Raw genomic sequence first — 16,003 nt, 5'->3', positions numbered from 1 at the left:
ATTTTTCTGTCAATCAAGAAAGGTAAAGTTTTGGGGAATCATTCATCTTAGGTCTTCATCAATATGAGCAGAAAACATGAGAAACAGATACATTGTTTTTTCCTTCTTCAAGCTTTACTTTTTACTCATGGTTTCCTTATGTCTGCACTTATCTTTTTAAAATTCCACTTAAGGTATAATGGAAAGGTCTCTGTGAAATAAGCTAAGCATTCTGGAGCTCAGTCATAGTTCATTTCCTTTATCAGATATCTCTTCTCAAGGTAAGCTCTAAGTCAAAAATAAATTTCATAATACTTTTATGTTTGCTGAAGCTGCTGTTGCAATGACAGAAATCACTTCTAACTACTTTGAATTACTTTCATCTACTATAAAAATGTTGCATGCCTTTTTCTTTCTTAACCAAACTTATCAACTATGTTGTCTATGCAGCAAAAGTTAGCACTGAATGCTGTACTTTTAATACACATTTCACAGGTGATAGAAAGATTGTTTATATTTACATTGAAATTATTCTAGCTTATGGAAATACAGTTTCTCAGATCAAGACTGAGTAGTATATAAATATTGGTAACATGTGTATGTGTGTGTGTATATATGTATATACACATGTGTATTATGTATATGCCATAATATATATATATATATATCTCCATATCTCCATATCTATATATATAACGTATTTGATTTTAAGGCGTCAAACTATGGCATCCATTACACCATATGGATATATATTCTGAATTTCTCAGTTGACAAAATAGGTTGGTCATTTGTATTTTTTTCCTTCCATTCTTTTTTCAAAAGTCATGTAAATACTTAAGGTAGAGAACTATATAGCATAACATCAATTTCCTTTGCATTACCTTCTTGATTTCTCCGTGAAATGAGGCTTGTGTTCCCTCTAGAACATCTCTAAAATTCCTTGACATTCCATGTAGTGTTTTGATTGTTTCTGAAATAATTCTCGGAGCTCATAATATATCCGTGCCTCATATCTAAAGATACATTGTATATATTATAGCTGATCTGAACACTTTCCAAGAAAAACTGCAGTATGTATGGTTATAAAACTATATTATAACTGTTTTTATGTTTTGCTTATATGTCTACTATATAAGCCCAAATTTTCTGAAAGCAACATACTTTATTCAAAGAATGATTAATTCAATGTTGCTAAAATTGCTTCTGTCTTCCCAAAGAAAGCATCATGTTTTTCTGCCGGAGAGTAAAGATCCTAACGCAATGCTTCTTCCTCCTCTTCAACCCTGCCCCCACCCAATGTACATGAATCTTCTGTTTACAAGTAGAAGTTTAAATAAATGCATTTATCCCTCCTCTTCTCTGAGATCCATTAAAACGAAAGAAAGGAAAAAAATGATACAAATTCATAAATGAAGGAACAGATGAGGGGCCTCGGTAGTTAAGAAAATATAATACATTTCTGGAAGATGTGGAGAAGGTAGGAAAAAAGGAAACAAAGGAAGATATTTCCTAGGAAAAGTGAAGAGGAGGGAGAGCCAAAAAGGGAGCTGCTGTTTCTTTAGATTCTCGGGGCACCGGGAGCTGAAAAATGCCGGCTAAGGTAGGATCAGATGGGAGATTGAGTGCTAAAAATGCATCAATTAAAAGTCTACATAAAAAAGACTGACTGGCCTAAGCACAAATCATCCCCTCAATTTGGGTGCGGAATGCCAAGCAGATAAAAGTCCACTTCTGACAAATAAATGTCAACAAATAAGTTAAATCTGAAGCGTCCTCTGTATAAAAATTGAAAGACCTGAGTGTCTTAGTTTGGGCTGCTATAACAAAGTTCCATAAACTAGGTGGCTTATAAACAACAGAAATTTATTTCTCGCAGTCTGGAGGCTGGAAGTTTATGATCAGGGGGCCAGCATGGTCAGGTTCTGGTGAGAGCCCTCTTCTGGGTTGCGTCCTGTTTTCTTATTGAATCCTTACATGAGATAAGAGAGAATTTAAGAGAGAGAGCTAGCTCTCTGGGGCCCTTTTATAGACACTAAACCTGTTTATGAGGGCTCCACCCTCATGACCTAATTACCCCCTAAAAGCGTTACCTCCTCATACCAACACATTGAGGGTTAGGATTTCAACATATGAAATTTGGAGGGGTGGGGACATAAACATTCAGTCCACTGCACTGAGATCAACAATTTTTGCATTTTGGTGACTTAAGAGAATTGGCTAATTCTTTGCATCAACACTATAAAACAAACCTGCTTTTTTAATAAAACTAAAGAATTGGTTATTCTCACTGCCTCCACTACCTAACTTGTCATTCTCTCTTGGACCTACTCCATGAAACAGCTGTTGACAGAGTGACCAAAGACCTCTATATTTTAAAATCTGATGATCAATGTTCAATTTTCCTTTCCTTCTTTTTTTTTTTTTTTTAGCTCTCTTGTGAGTCTTCATAGTTGGTGCCTCCTTCTTTCTTGAAACACATTTTCACTTGGCCTTTAAGGCTCCACACTTTGCTGGTTAACCTGCTACCTCACTAGCCGGTCTTTTTCAGTGTCCTTGGCTGGATTCTTCTCTTAACAACTACCAAGCATTGCTGTTCCTCCAGGCTCAGCTGTGAGACCTCTTTTTCCCTCTATTTATACTCTCTCCATAGGGGATCTCATGAGGTCCCATCCAACAAACAGAATTGTGAAAATAAATTGTTTTAAGCCACAACATCTTGAGCTGATTTGTTTCACAGTAATACCTAACTGAAATATAAGATTAATGAAGGGATTGCATATATATTGCATATATTTGTATATTTATTGCCATATACTCATGTTTTTAAACTATAAAACTGCAGCATCCTGTACAGATTATCTTAAAATTTATACTTTGTCATTTTCACTTTTTATAAATATTTTAGGCCATTAAATATCCCTCAACATCATTGATAGTGGCTGCATACTTTGTTATTTGGATGTGCCAACATTTATTTAAATAATACTTTGTTATTTGACATTAAAACTGTATCCAGTTTTTTCACTATTATAAACAATCATTTAATGAGCATCCTTAGAGCTAACTCTTTGCATACCTTGATAATTCCAAATAAACACTTGGAAGCATAGTTGTTAAATCAGTTAAGTACAATAAATACTTTTGCCAAGTTCCTATGAAGAAAGTCTATAGCCAATTTACGTAACTAGCAACCACAAATAAGAACTATATCACTGGTCCTCAATGCTTAAGTTAATTTTTGGTATCTAGTCGTAATATTGTATAAGAAAATAAATACCTTTGAAAATTGAACTTGTGATGTCGAGAAAAATATCGCTAGGAGGCAAAAATTTTCATCTTTATGATGAATGATAGAATATTCATTAAAAACAAATTATCTCAGAAATTGAAGAGTGGCACTTTGAGTGGAAAAGAACTCTATTACAGGAAAAATTTTGACTGTATCATTTTAATTTTATTGTAACTTCCTTTGAATCCTGGATTCTCTTTTTATTGAAAAAAAATGTACTGATAAACATTTAAGGCTCAGTCGAGCTGCTTTCCTTCATACATTATTTCAGATACATTGTTAGCTAAAGAGTACCTTATGCTCACTGAAATTATCTCTACTAGATTAAAAAACAAGATTTCCAAAACATTTGGCATTTTTTTAATATGGATATTTTAAAGAGTTTTATTGAGGTATAATTTTTATACAATAAGCCCTATATTCTTTATATGTACAATTTTATTTTTTGATATGTGTGAAAACATTACCAAAATTGAGATAATGAACATATCCATCACTCCCAAAACGTTTCTTCAGTTTCACTTGTAACATGTCTTTCCCATCCCTTTTGGTACCGTCCCCCTTCTCCCATGCCAGGCAACCATTTACCTGCTGTCACTATAGATTAGTTTGCATTTTCTAGAGTTTTATATACATGGAATCATACATTATGTAGTCTTTGTTATGTGGCGTTTTTTTACTGGCATAATTATTTTGAAATTCATCCATGTTGTTGCCCATATCAATGGCTCATTCCATTAACTTATACAGTCTATCTTCAAGTGATAAATACCACTTCGTGTATAATATAAGAACCTGACAACAGTGTACGTCAATTTTCCTTTCCTGGCCTTTAATCTACTGTTGTAATACAGTTTACTTATACATATATGTAAACTCTACATGACATTGAAATTGTATCTGTTTAAACTTGTATATTTTTAAGGAAATTCAAATAAAAAGAAAAAAGTATTTTATATTTATATATTAGTTACCTTTTCTGATGTTCTGTATTCCTTTGTGTAGATCAATATTTCTTTCTCATATAATTTTCCTTCTGCCTGAAAAAACTTTCTGTAACATTTCTTGTGGTATAGGTCAGCTGATGATAAATTCTTTCTTTCATATGTGTAAAAAAAGTCTTTATTTCAAGTGTGTTTTTGAAAGATATCTCCATCAGAAATCTAGGTTGCCATATTTTTTTAATATTTTGAAAGATGTTGATCCACTATCTTCTCACATTTTTCCCCAATAAGAAAACTAGTGTCCTCCTTGTCTCTGTTTGCCTATGTGTAATGTCTTCTTTTTCTCAGGCTGGTTTTAAATTTTTCTCCTTATCACCATTTTTATCAATTTAATTACGATATGCCTTGGTGTAGTTTTCTTTATGTTTCTTGTGCCTGGGTTTTGCTGAGATTCTTGGATTTGTAGGTTTATAGTTTTCATACCCCCTTCACTTCAGGTATTCCAAGTATATATATCTTAGTCCACATAAAGCTGTCCGATAGCTCACTGATGCATGTTTCCTTATTATTATTATTATTTTCCCTCTGTTTTATTCCAAATGGTGTCTATTTTTATGGGCTCAAGTTCACCAATCTCCTCTTTTTCAATGTCTAATCTGTTCATCCACTCAGTATATTTTTTTTGCCAGAAATTATAGTTTTAATTTCTACTAGTCAATTTGGAATTTTTAATAATATCTTCCATGTCTCTACTTTACTTTTTGAATATATGGAATGTAAGAAACACAATTATAATAACTTTTAATATCTTTGCTTATTTTAACACCTGTGGCTGTCCTGGGTTGGTTTGAATGGATTGATTTTTTTCCTCATCATGAGTTATAATTTCCTGCTTCTTTGGATGCTGATTAATCTTTGATTGGATTCGAGCTATTACCTTTCGGGTGGTCTTTTACTTTGTTGGGTGGTAGATAATTTTGTATTCCATAAAATATTCTTCAGCTTTGCTTTGGGATGCAGTTAAGTTTTAGAAATAGTTTGAGCTACTTTTGTCTTGCATGCAAGATGCTACTCAGAACCTGAGAATGTTTATCTATGACAAATTATTCTCACTAGTGAGGCAAGACTCTGCTGAGTACTCTGCCCGATTATGAGTTTTTCCAGTGTGGCTGGTGGAAATGGCAGTATTGCAGGTGCTTATGAGTGCCAGGCACCATTTCTTCTAATCCTTTTGAGTGGTTATTTCCCAAGGCCAAGGTATTTTCCTCACATGCATGCACTGATCAGTACTCTACTGACTACTTGATGGGGGGCCCTCTGCAGATCTCCATGTTTCCCCTTTGTACAACTCTCTCCTTTCCTGTACTCTGTTGTGTGAACTCTAACAACTTGGGTCCTCCTGGACTCCCAACTCTATTTCCTCATTTCAGGGGAGCAGGCAGACTCTGTCCATGTTCCTTTTCTCTGTGCCATCACGTGGAAACTCTCTCAAGACTGTTAGCTGGAGCAATCACTGGGCTCACCTTGTTTGTTTCCTGTCTCTCAGGAATCAGTGTCCTTCACTGAATGTTGTCCTGTGTCTTAAAACCATTGTTTCACATATATTTTTCCAGTTTTTGAATGTTTCCAGCAGGAGGGTAATTCCAATCCCTATGACTCCATCTTCACCAGAAATGAAAGTGTACACTAATTTTTTAAACTATTATTTACTTAGCTTACACTTTTTACTTTCTAGGGATATTAATTACATGAAAATAGGGGGGAAAATAACAGACTTATCTTCACAGTATACTGTGAAGATGCTTTCATTGCATCACTCTCTGCTCTGGAACTCAAAATGGCTCTTCTTGCTCACTAAGTTAAATATAAACACAAACGCAAGCCAATAAAGGTAGTTGTATAAAGGACTAAAACAGAGTTTTCATTGTTTACAGCTTTCTTATGTTCTAGCTTGACCCAAGGATACACTTAGCGTAGAGGACCGGATAGACTATATAGTCTTTATTCAATCATCCATGATTAATATTACTGTCAAACAAAATCTTTATGAGAATTACACAAGACGTTGTAGGTTGTATAGCCTGAAAACAACCTGGACTTCTGATAATCTAAGTGGCAGATGAAAAAATATGGACTCCCACAAGTGTAAAACTTATGGACTCTAACCAAGACATTTGCCTAAATAGTTGACCATCTCACTTATGTACAGGACGGAAAACTGTTTTAATCTACCACAAATATAAGAACATCTTTCCTTCAGCGTTTACAATAGGAATTGTGATTTTTTTCCCACAATATTTGCATATATTTGTAGACCTGAACCCTCTCTCCAAAGACCACATATAAACATTACTTTAGAGTGTCAAACTTCTGGAATTATCACTTCTCTTAACACTTTTAAATAACAGAGTCCTTGCTGGAAGTTTATTAATTTCTGTATTGGAGAACATTAGACTATTAGAGAATGAAAAAAATTTACATGGATTAGACTGTTCAGGGAAGATTTCAGAGAAAACACTTTAACCTTAAAAATCCATAGACTTTTAGTAAATAAGGAATCTGTAAACAGTGCTTACACAAAAGTAAAGTTATTAAACTGATCATTATTTACTTCTTTATTACTCTCTGCATTATTCTTGGATTCAGATTTCAATAGCCCCTTATGATGTCTTAATGGCTAATTCTTCATATACTGGTCCAGAGTTGTTTTAGAATTTTTGTGACTTAGTCAGGATATGTCCTTTTTAGACAATGGTGAAATCAGCAAAGTCAATACCTTTCAATATGTCTATGTAAATGAACTGTACTTGATTAGTCCCATTAAAGATTACCATTAGCATGTGTATCTGTCAGCTATTTCCATAGTAGTGCTGCATAAGGAACCACTCCTAAGCTTGTCAGTGTCCTAAGATAACAATCGTTTTCCTACACTCACCAATCTGCAGGTTGGCTGGAGGTCAAATAATTTAAGCAGGATTTGACTGGGCTTCATACTAAGCTTCAGGTTGCATTCAGGACTGTTCTATCTGTCTCTATTCGCCATCTCTTGCACTGTCTTTCTCTCTCTCGCTGACAGGCTGATGGGGGCAGGACAGATGAAATCTGTTCAGTGGTGAACTACATCATTTTCTCTACCACCAGAAAGATTTTTTAGAGATAATGTTGACGTCTTCCAGGACCATGGGAATGTTTGTATAATTTTACCCAAGAACTTCCCATGTATCTTCTTCACATTGTCTTTGACTGTCCTTCTTATGGAAGGACAGCCTTTGCCAGGAGACTACACACAAAGCAAGACTGCCTGTTTTCAACATTTGTTAACTTTATGTGTTGCAGAATTTCATTTCCTGTGAGCCAAATATCATAACAACTTTCATAGCCATAGCCAGTTGTCTCCCAATTCGACTTAAAACATGAAGACTTTTTTCAAGAATAAACATCTTAAACTTCATAGCCTACAACCAAATTTACCTTAGAATGTCTCATTTTAGGCATGCAATTTTCAGGTACCTGTCAGGAATATAGAACATAGAAAAAAAAATTTTATGGATGGGAGAATAGCAAACAGGAATAAATAATGGTTTGAGGTTTTAGTGGCTTATCAATACCTGACTGAACTCATTACATAATCTGTCTTCAATCTTATTTAGTGCTATGATGTTCCCTAATAGCTTATAAAATTGAACACAAATGTAACATCACTGCTGTTCACTTGTTTTTTCTATCGTCATATCATTAGTAAAAAGTCCTTTTTACAAGGATCAAAATCGTATTTGGACTGTTACTTGGTTAAGCTTCTTTGGAAGCATTGTCTACTACTAAAATTTAAGCAGTCATATTCTTTATGAATACTGCTATAAAAAATATAGGGAACTTGAAAATCTTATGCATAAATGTGTTTCATTATTTTTTTCAAAAACAAAGAATGAAAATAAGAGTTTTGCAAACTTGCCTAATATGTAAATTTCTGCCCTCTGGCATGGGCTTGTACATTTTCCTGTTGTTAAGAGATCTTGCCTGGTACCCATGCAAGAAAGTAAACCTACTATTCCTATAATTATAGCTGCCACTTGAAGGTAATCAAAACTTTCTTGGAATATAGCAACCTCCGAGTCTTGAATAACAAAGAAACTTGGAGAGGCCCTGGGAAGAAAATAAGGAGCACTGGTTTTCCAGGGGATGGCAAAGCTCTCTTCAGATTCAGTCATCTCATTGTCCTACAGGGATCTCCAGTTCCCTGCCCTTATTAGGATCCCTCTATAAAAGGGTTCAGAATTCCTCCCAAAGTGACTTTTGAAAACATATTTTTAATTCTTCAGGGTCTCTCATTCCATATTGATTTTTATTTCCTTCTAAGTTTTGCCTCTTCCTGAGGGAAAACCCAAATACTAGCACACTGGAGCATTTTGACCAGGACTAGAGTGACTCAGACTTGTTCTAAACAATATCAAATGTTTTAGCATTGCAACAACATAGGTAAAATAGAAGAGACTTGGCTTTCCTTCTCTCTGATATTGCTACATTTCCAAAAAGGTCTCTGTAGAAAGTTGTGATTTTATGTGGCAACTGGGAATATTCCCATTGGATTCTAACAGCCATGAACATCCGTGTTTACAATTTTAGTAACGTCTAAGCCCTTAAGACTTACATGTCTTCATTCATACAACAAATATTTATTGAGTGCACTGGTACTATGGGTGAGAACTCAGAATTAGAAAGAAGAATATTTCTTGAGTTTCAAGAGGATAAGAAATAGGAAAAAGACAGAAGGGAAGACAAGGATGGAATGAAATAGCTAACACATTCTGACTCACACACACTTATGATCTGCAAAGATCCTCCTGGCTTCAGAGTTGCCACGATCCTGTTGGCACCTGCCTCACGCCAAGTGCCTAGTACACTCTACTTTCCCATGTTAAAGTCCTCCTCTCTAGCCTGCCACAACATAAAGCACTCAGCCTAGTAAGCCCTGTGGCCGCAGGTGAAGTTGCAGCACAGACCAAGTGGCTGAGATCTAGTGCAAAGGAAGTAGACAGTTCTTCAACACACCAGCTAAATTGCTGTAGTTGCATGCCTGCTAATACAATGCTCTTGAGTCCTGCACTGCTCTGAGGGCCTGAGGGGAATGGAGGGAATCAGCATTACACTGCTAAAACATCACTTTCTAAACTGGCACAATTTCACATTCTTGGGACACATATCTTACAGAAGCACATGGATTTAAACGGGGACCCTGAAGACCTACACTTGAAAGAAGTAGCAAAGTAGCAATACATAAACATGTAGGTATTTTTAAGTGCTATTTTTAAGTTCATAGACCATTTTATCCTTTCAGATTAAAAAATATTTAGGGATCTCTGCACTGCTATTACATAGAATAAGTAAATTTCAATTAAAATAGGAGTATTAACACCAGTCTCCACATTATCTTTAGCTAGAAGGGAAATTTCTTCACTAGAATACCCAAAGATCAAATGACTTCAACTCATAGGTCACTTGGAAGAGCTCACTTAGGGACTTGAGAAAGGCATATAGTATTACACATGGTCTTAGAAGTATTTTCTCAAGAATAAATTACTAACAAGAATCCTCCCTTCCATCACATTGGGTTACCTCTCACAATTGAGTCCAAATGCCAATGTTTTTTGCTTTGAGTGTTCAAACGTATTAGTAATACAGTAGTTTCAATTCTGACTGATATCTCTCTCAGTCTTAAAAAAGTAAACTTAATTTAAGGTACCTTTGGTATATTAAAGAAAAGTAATCATAATGATATGATTTAGAACTGGGAATTTGAAGTAACAACTTTTCCTACATCATTTTTGCAAAAGCATCTCTTAGCCTGGGGCTATGCCTGGGACTTCAATATACACAGTCAGTGTAAAAATTGCAGTATATTTCCCCCAAAGAACTTACAGTCCGAATACATGCCACAGATCCTCAGGAAGGGTTTAAACCATTTTAGAAATGTTACTAAAAATTCAGGTGATAGCAATTGTTAAGACGAAACATTTCGATTATTAAGCTAAAACTTTGAAAATTGATTTTTTTTCCTCCATCATCTTAATAGACTGATGTCATATAGAGTTAGTCAAAAGAAAAAAAAACATAATTCAGAGAAAGTAACTTTACAACTATGCACACTGAACACATGTACTATCAAGAAAGTAAATAATAATACTTGCAAATTTCTTGAAGTCCTGAAATCAATCAAGGGAAAAGAAATAAATGATGATCTGTGACTTGAATCTTTCACTAACATTTCTAATTTTTGAAAGAATGGCATTATAGCATTGAATGCTTACTCTCTCTTACAGTTAGAAAATGTATAATAGCATCATAATTAAAATGCACTTATTGGTTATCAATTTACATAAAATGTTACAGTAGTCACTGGATAAGAACAACCACTCGAGCAGAGATTCTACCCTTCAGGAGTTTAAAGTCAGAACTGATGATGTGGCCTTGAATAAATCAATGTCAGTTATATGACACAATAACTGAAAAGAAGTAGATACTAAAATATGATCATGAATTCGTCTAAAGAGAAGTGGCATATGGTGGGGGTTATAAAAAATTTGGTGAGGGGCCGGCCTGGTGGTGCAAGCGGTTAAGTGCACGTGTTCCGCTGCTGGTGGCCAAGGTTCGCCAGTTCGGATCCCGGGTGCGCACCGATGCACTGCTTGGCAAGCCATGCTGTGGTGGTGTCCCATATAAAGTGGAGGAAGATGAGGCACGGATGTTAGCCCAGGGCCAGTCTTCCTCAGCAAAAAAAGAGGAGGATTGGCAGATGTTAGCATAGGGCTGATCTTCCTCACACACACACAAAAAAACTTGGTGAGCAGAAGTATGGGGACAGGAAATGTGTCAGCTCTCTTCTGATCATTACACAAAGAATTTCCGGAAGATGTGGGGCTTCCAAAGAGGTGAGATCAGGGTAAAATGACAAGATGGAGTTCTCTGTGATCACTGAGTTATGGGACTGGCTGGAACAATGCAGGGAAGTGGGAGTAGGTTGACAGAATGGAGGACGGCTGAGAGACTGTGACTGAGGTTACGGGAAGGTGTGCATAGCAAAATAGGCAACAGAGCCAAACAGGGGCCCGAGAAACTTCAGCGCCTAGAACCAAATTACAGCTTTCCAGACCAAGGAGAAGTCAATTTCACTTTTAGATTTGCATCAAGAAACTGAATTGGAAATAATAGAAATAAAAAACAAATCTGAGAATTATTCATTAAGAAATTCCCATGTAGACAGTTTCTATTTCAAAACCACAAAATTCAGCGTGAAAAACATAAAGGTAGAACAATGTTTAATATATGAGTTACGCAGAAATTATTCTAGTCAGAAAACAGAAAAATAAAAGAAATAAACAATGCTAATTTTGCACCCATTATTCAGGACTTCCACTTGAAAGTGAAGAACACCAGTCAGATTTAGTTATGATAGAAAAACACAAAGCATTTGTGTGTTTATTTGGTTAGTGGGCTGTTTATTTATTGCTCTATCATATGCCTCTCCTAAATATTTACTATAGATACTAAACTAATACAGCACCCAAATCTAACAGACTACTCTCCATCAATTCAAACTGAACTATCCTATTCTGGTTTATCTCCCTCTTATCCGCATATTCAGTTGGCAGTGCACTTTTTCAACTAACTGACATTTGGAATTTGAAAAATAATCAGTTTTCTATTGTATAAAGGATTGTCAAAGGGAAGAAAATAAAAAGAAAAGAAGAAAAGATCAAGTCATATCAATTAGATCCCTAGGATAACAAAGAATTTTTCTTGGAACATTATACAGTTCTGCTTCCTTTCTCTCTGTAGTCTTCTCCCATATACACACATATACAAGCACACTCAAAAATGAAAAACCAGGTCAGACTGGATCTCCTGTTTTGTAAACCACCCACTACAAAGGGCCACACCTGTCCCCTCTTTCATTTCAAGACAAGGGATAAAAGTGGCAGTTGGTTTGGATCTCGAAAGCAAAACAACAAAATAGCCAAAAAAAAGAAAAGAAAAAAACAAGAGAATTCTGACCATTTGAATTTATTTGTATTCAAATTATGTGCATTATAAAGTTGTTTATTTAGAGGACTTATTACCTATTTACTTTTCTAGAGTTATGAGTAACAATGTGAATCATAGTTGAGAAACAGTCCCAGCTCAAATTAAAGATACTTTTGCTCTTTGTTAGGAAACCTAATGGATTGAACACAGTTTAGCATTTGAAAAAGACCAAGATTTGTTTGTTTGTTTAAACAAACAATGAGGTTCAAAGGTGGGGTAGACCATACGACCAAGGCAGTGAAACACGGTGAGCAGTGAGTGGTTCGATGAGCACTAGTATCATTATGACTGCGAGCCACTGGATTCAGGAAATATTTGCACTGCCTTTTCCTATTCCCCTTTTCTTTTAGTCTTTGATGGATATATAATAATTATATTTTATAAGAATGCCAGTGGTGACGGAAGTGCTTCTCCTAATGCAGAGGCTGTAAAGCTATCAGAAGAGCTTTAAGCAAATGTTATCTGTTTTACAGAAGAAATCAATTACCCCCAGATTGCTTAAACCAGTGACAGGCATGGTAAGGAAGAAAATGTGTTAAGTAGAAAAGTTACAGCCATCAACGTGTAAGGAATCACATGATGTATGAAAGCAATCACTTGTTCAATTTACCTTCAAAACTAAAACAAGTTCTTCTGCATTGGAAATAAACATGAACGTCTCTCTGAAAAGGGAACAATTTCCAACTCAATGGAAAAAGTACTGTATAAATTTTAGCCAGCAAAAGTGCCATTAGGAGCATACAACCAGGTTTTCAGAGATAAAGTATGTGAACTATTTAACATACTTATTTCAAAGTAGGCATCAGTTTGTCTTCATTTTCCTGCAGTTCAGCATTATGTAATTTTCCAGATATGCCTAGAATAAAAGGAATTTGCTAGAAAATACTCCACAGTTTATAATATTCCTTATATTTATATCAAACTGCAAAGGATTTTACTCAATTAAAATATCTTTAGGAGATTTAAATTTTAATATTCATTATTCTCTGTTGATAACACATTTTATTATCCATATTAGGAAGAAAAGATTCAGAAGTGGGCCTTTTTTCTGCCTAAAGAAGAAAAACAAATGTTTCAAAGAGGTTCTGACATTCTTATGGAGGACATCATGGCTCCAAATGCTCATCAAAGCTGTTAATTATTCAGGTGGAGTTGGCATCTTGTTTGTGAAACAAGGTCACCATTTTTAGTTCTTTATTCCATCAGTTCTTTAGGAATTTTTGCATTGTATAATTTAATTTTTAAAACAAATTAATTCAAATCACATGTAACATAAAAAAGTGATTTCTTAATATTGCAAAACAGGAATCATTTTACCAGATGTGCCATTAGAGGCATCACAGCATAACCATCCCATTTCTGCAAGTGTCGTGCGCAATGACAGCTATGACGAGAGATACCTGCCTAATGAAGAACTTATGTTTTTCTTTTTACTTTCTTTGTTTTTTAAACCGGGAAGTGTTTAGAAGAATTTGCTCACATGATCTTTTAATAGAATCAGGAGTAATATACCAGCTGGTGCATATCATTCTTTTACAATATTCTGAGGGAGAGTTCTACACTGATTTAATTTTCTTGGGAATAAAATACGTATATTCAGATTTCATGCAAGTCAATTGTCCTTAATGGACAAATGTTAATGATAAATTTAAAGTACTATATTTTTGGAACATTTGTAAGTTCAAATTTTTAAGAAGAGTCATATTGCACTTTTTTTATCCACTCTGACACAGAAAACAATATTGTGAGAATTCCCAAATGAAAGACAACACTGCTAATGCTTTTCTCTCTGCAAAATTATCAGGTTGATATAATGGTGATGTCCTACTGATTATTCACCACAGACCTGCTAGCAGGATAATGCATTCTTAAAATATGAACTTGAAGCTAAAATATTAAATATGCATTTCTTCCTCCTACAGGACATGTTGAAACGCCACATGCTGTTGGTGAGAATGACCCACAAGTGCTGGATTTTTCTCCCCTTCGCTCTTCTTTTCCAGAAACAGTTAGTGCGGCGTGCAGTGAACCAAATCAACAATGTGATTCAAGCTGTCTCCGTGGCTTCTTGGCAAAAGAAAGGATAAACTCTAAAAACTCCCCTCCTGCAGCTTTCAGCTCTTGCTTCCCATACTTTAACATCTTCCGTCACCTCTGGCGCTGTTACTGACCCACGCTAAGCTAAACTAAAGGATGATAAGTTTGCTGCTTTTGCCCTTGTCCTGAGGGGCTGCACATTATCCTATCAAGTATCAGTAGCCATTTCTATGGGATATTTGTCACCCCACGAAGGCCTCTGGAACAAATGAAATGGGCAGCGAATTACAGAAATGTCATTCTCTAAAGGAAATGGATGAAGGCTTTTGTTCTCCAGTAATAAATAGACGCCATAGGCTTATAACACTATTTTTATATTAAATTTGACAAGGTTACTATTTCTAGTTCATTAAGGGAACAGCTTGAAGACTATTTCTTTCTGTACTTTTAAAATAATGTTGTTTCTCTCCCAGTAATAAATGTAAACAATACCTGGCAATAGATCCTGGAAATCACAGAGCGTGATTAATTTCAAGTTACTTTTGCTAATGATTATTTTAAGAAATGTACAAAAAATCATTTTAGGGAGGGATTTTGAGATTATAAATGGATTATGTAAGAGGTACCTATGAATGGATTTTGAAAGTCTGATTTATACCTATTCCTCCTTTCTTTATAAATCACAAATATATTACTTCCCTTCCTCACTTTTCTCACACATTATAGTTTTACAGGGCATCATGATAAATATGCCATGGACAAAGGTCAAGCAAAGGATAATAACTCAATTGCTTAAATGAAAGCTTCAAAGTAAATCCTCTGTGTTTAACAGCAGCATACAGGGGTCAAGATGACAATGTCCCAGACTAGAGAATAAAATGTGTTAATACCTTTGAGCCTCAGTACCTTTGTTAAATGGGTATACTGGACTGACATACTTAGATGTTCTTTGAAGTGGAACTTGAGCAAGAGACGTAATACATGATAATAAATTAAATAGCACCACATATTTTTAGATAGACTTGGGTTGTGCAGTTTACCAGGTTGAGCTGAGCATTTTCATGGCAGTTATTAACTATTTCTAATATAATAGGTTATTTCTTCTATAAGTTCACCTACCCAATGATTTAAGAATTGAGCTACCTTTTGCTTACTACACTTATTTTTAAAGCAAAATTTGTAAGACAAGGTAGTGAAAAATAATTCATGGGAATTTTTATTTGACCCCTTGGTATATTGATAAAAAGCATTAATAGTTGTGATATACTCTTTGTGAAAATTATTTAATAGTGAAACACATTATTTGTGTTTATCTTCAGATTTTCTGATTCTGTGTTTTAAATCATAACTCTTGGGTAGATGTACTATGTTGCATACCTTAAGTTTAGTCAATATATGTCAATATTTTGACAGAATTGAGTAGTAAAACCTGGGTAAACCAATTCTAATTTTCAATTAGGTCAAAGTCACCATTTCTTAGAGGTAAATGATTTAAAAAATTTCAGGTATATCTTATGCATCTTCAGTAGACATCTGCCTTATTTTACATTTTTTACTTCTCTTTGCTTCTCAATATGAGACCACATGCCTGGCTTTCTGAAGTTCATGACTATATGAGCTTTGATAGGGGCACTATGGGAGCCAAAGTTTCTTCAAAGATTAACTAAGTATGTCA

Source organism: Ceratotherium simum, chromosome 19, assembly GCF_057802395.1.
Source record: "Ceratotherium simum simum isolate JZ-2026a chromosome 19, ASM5780239v1, whole genome shotgun sequence".
Lineage (NCBI taxonomy): Eukaryota > Metazoa > Chordata > Mammalia > Perissodactyla > Rhinocerotidae > Ceratotherium > Ceratotherium simum.
This window is presented reverse-complemented; position numbering follows the sequence as displayed.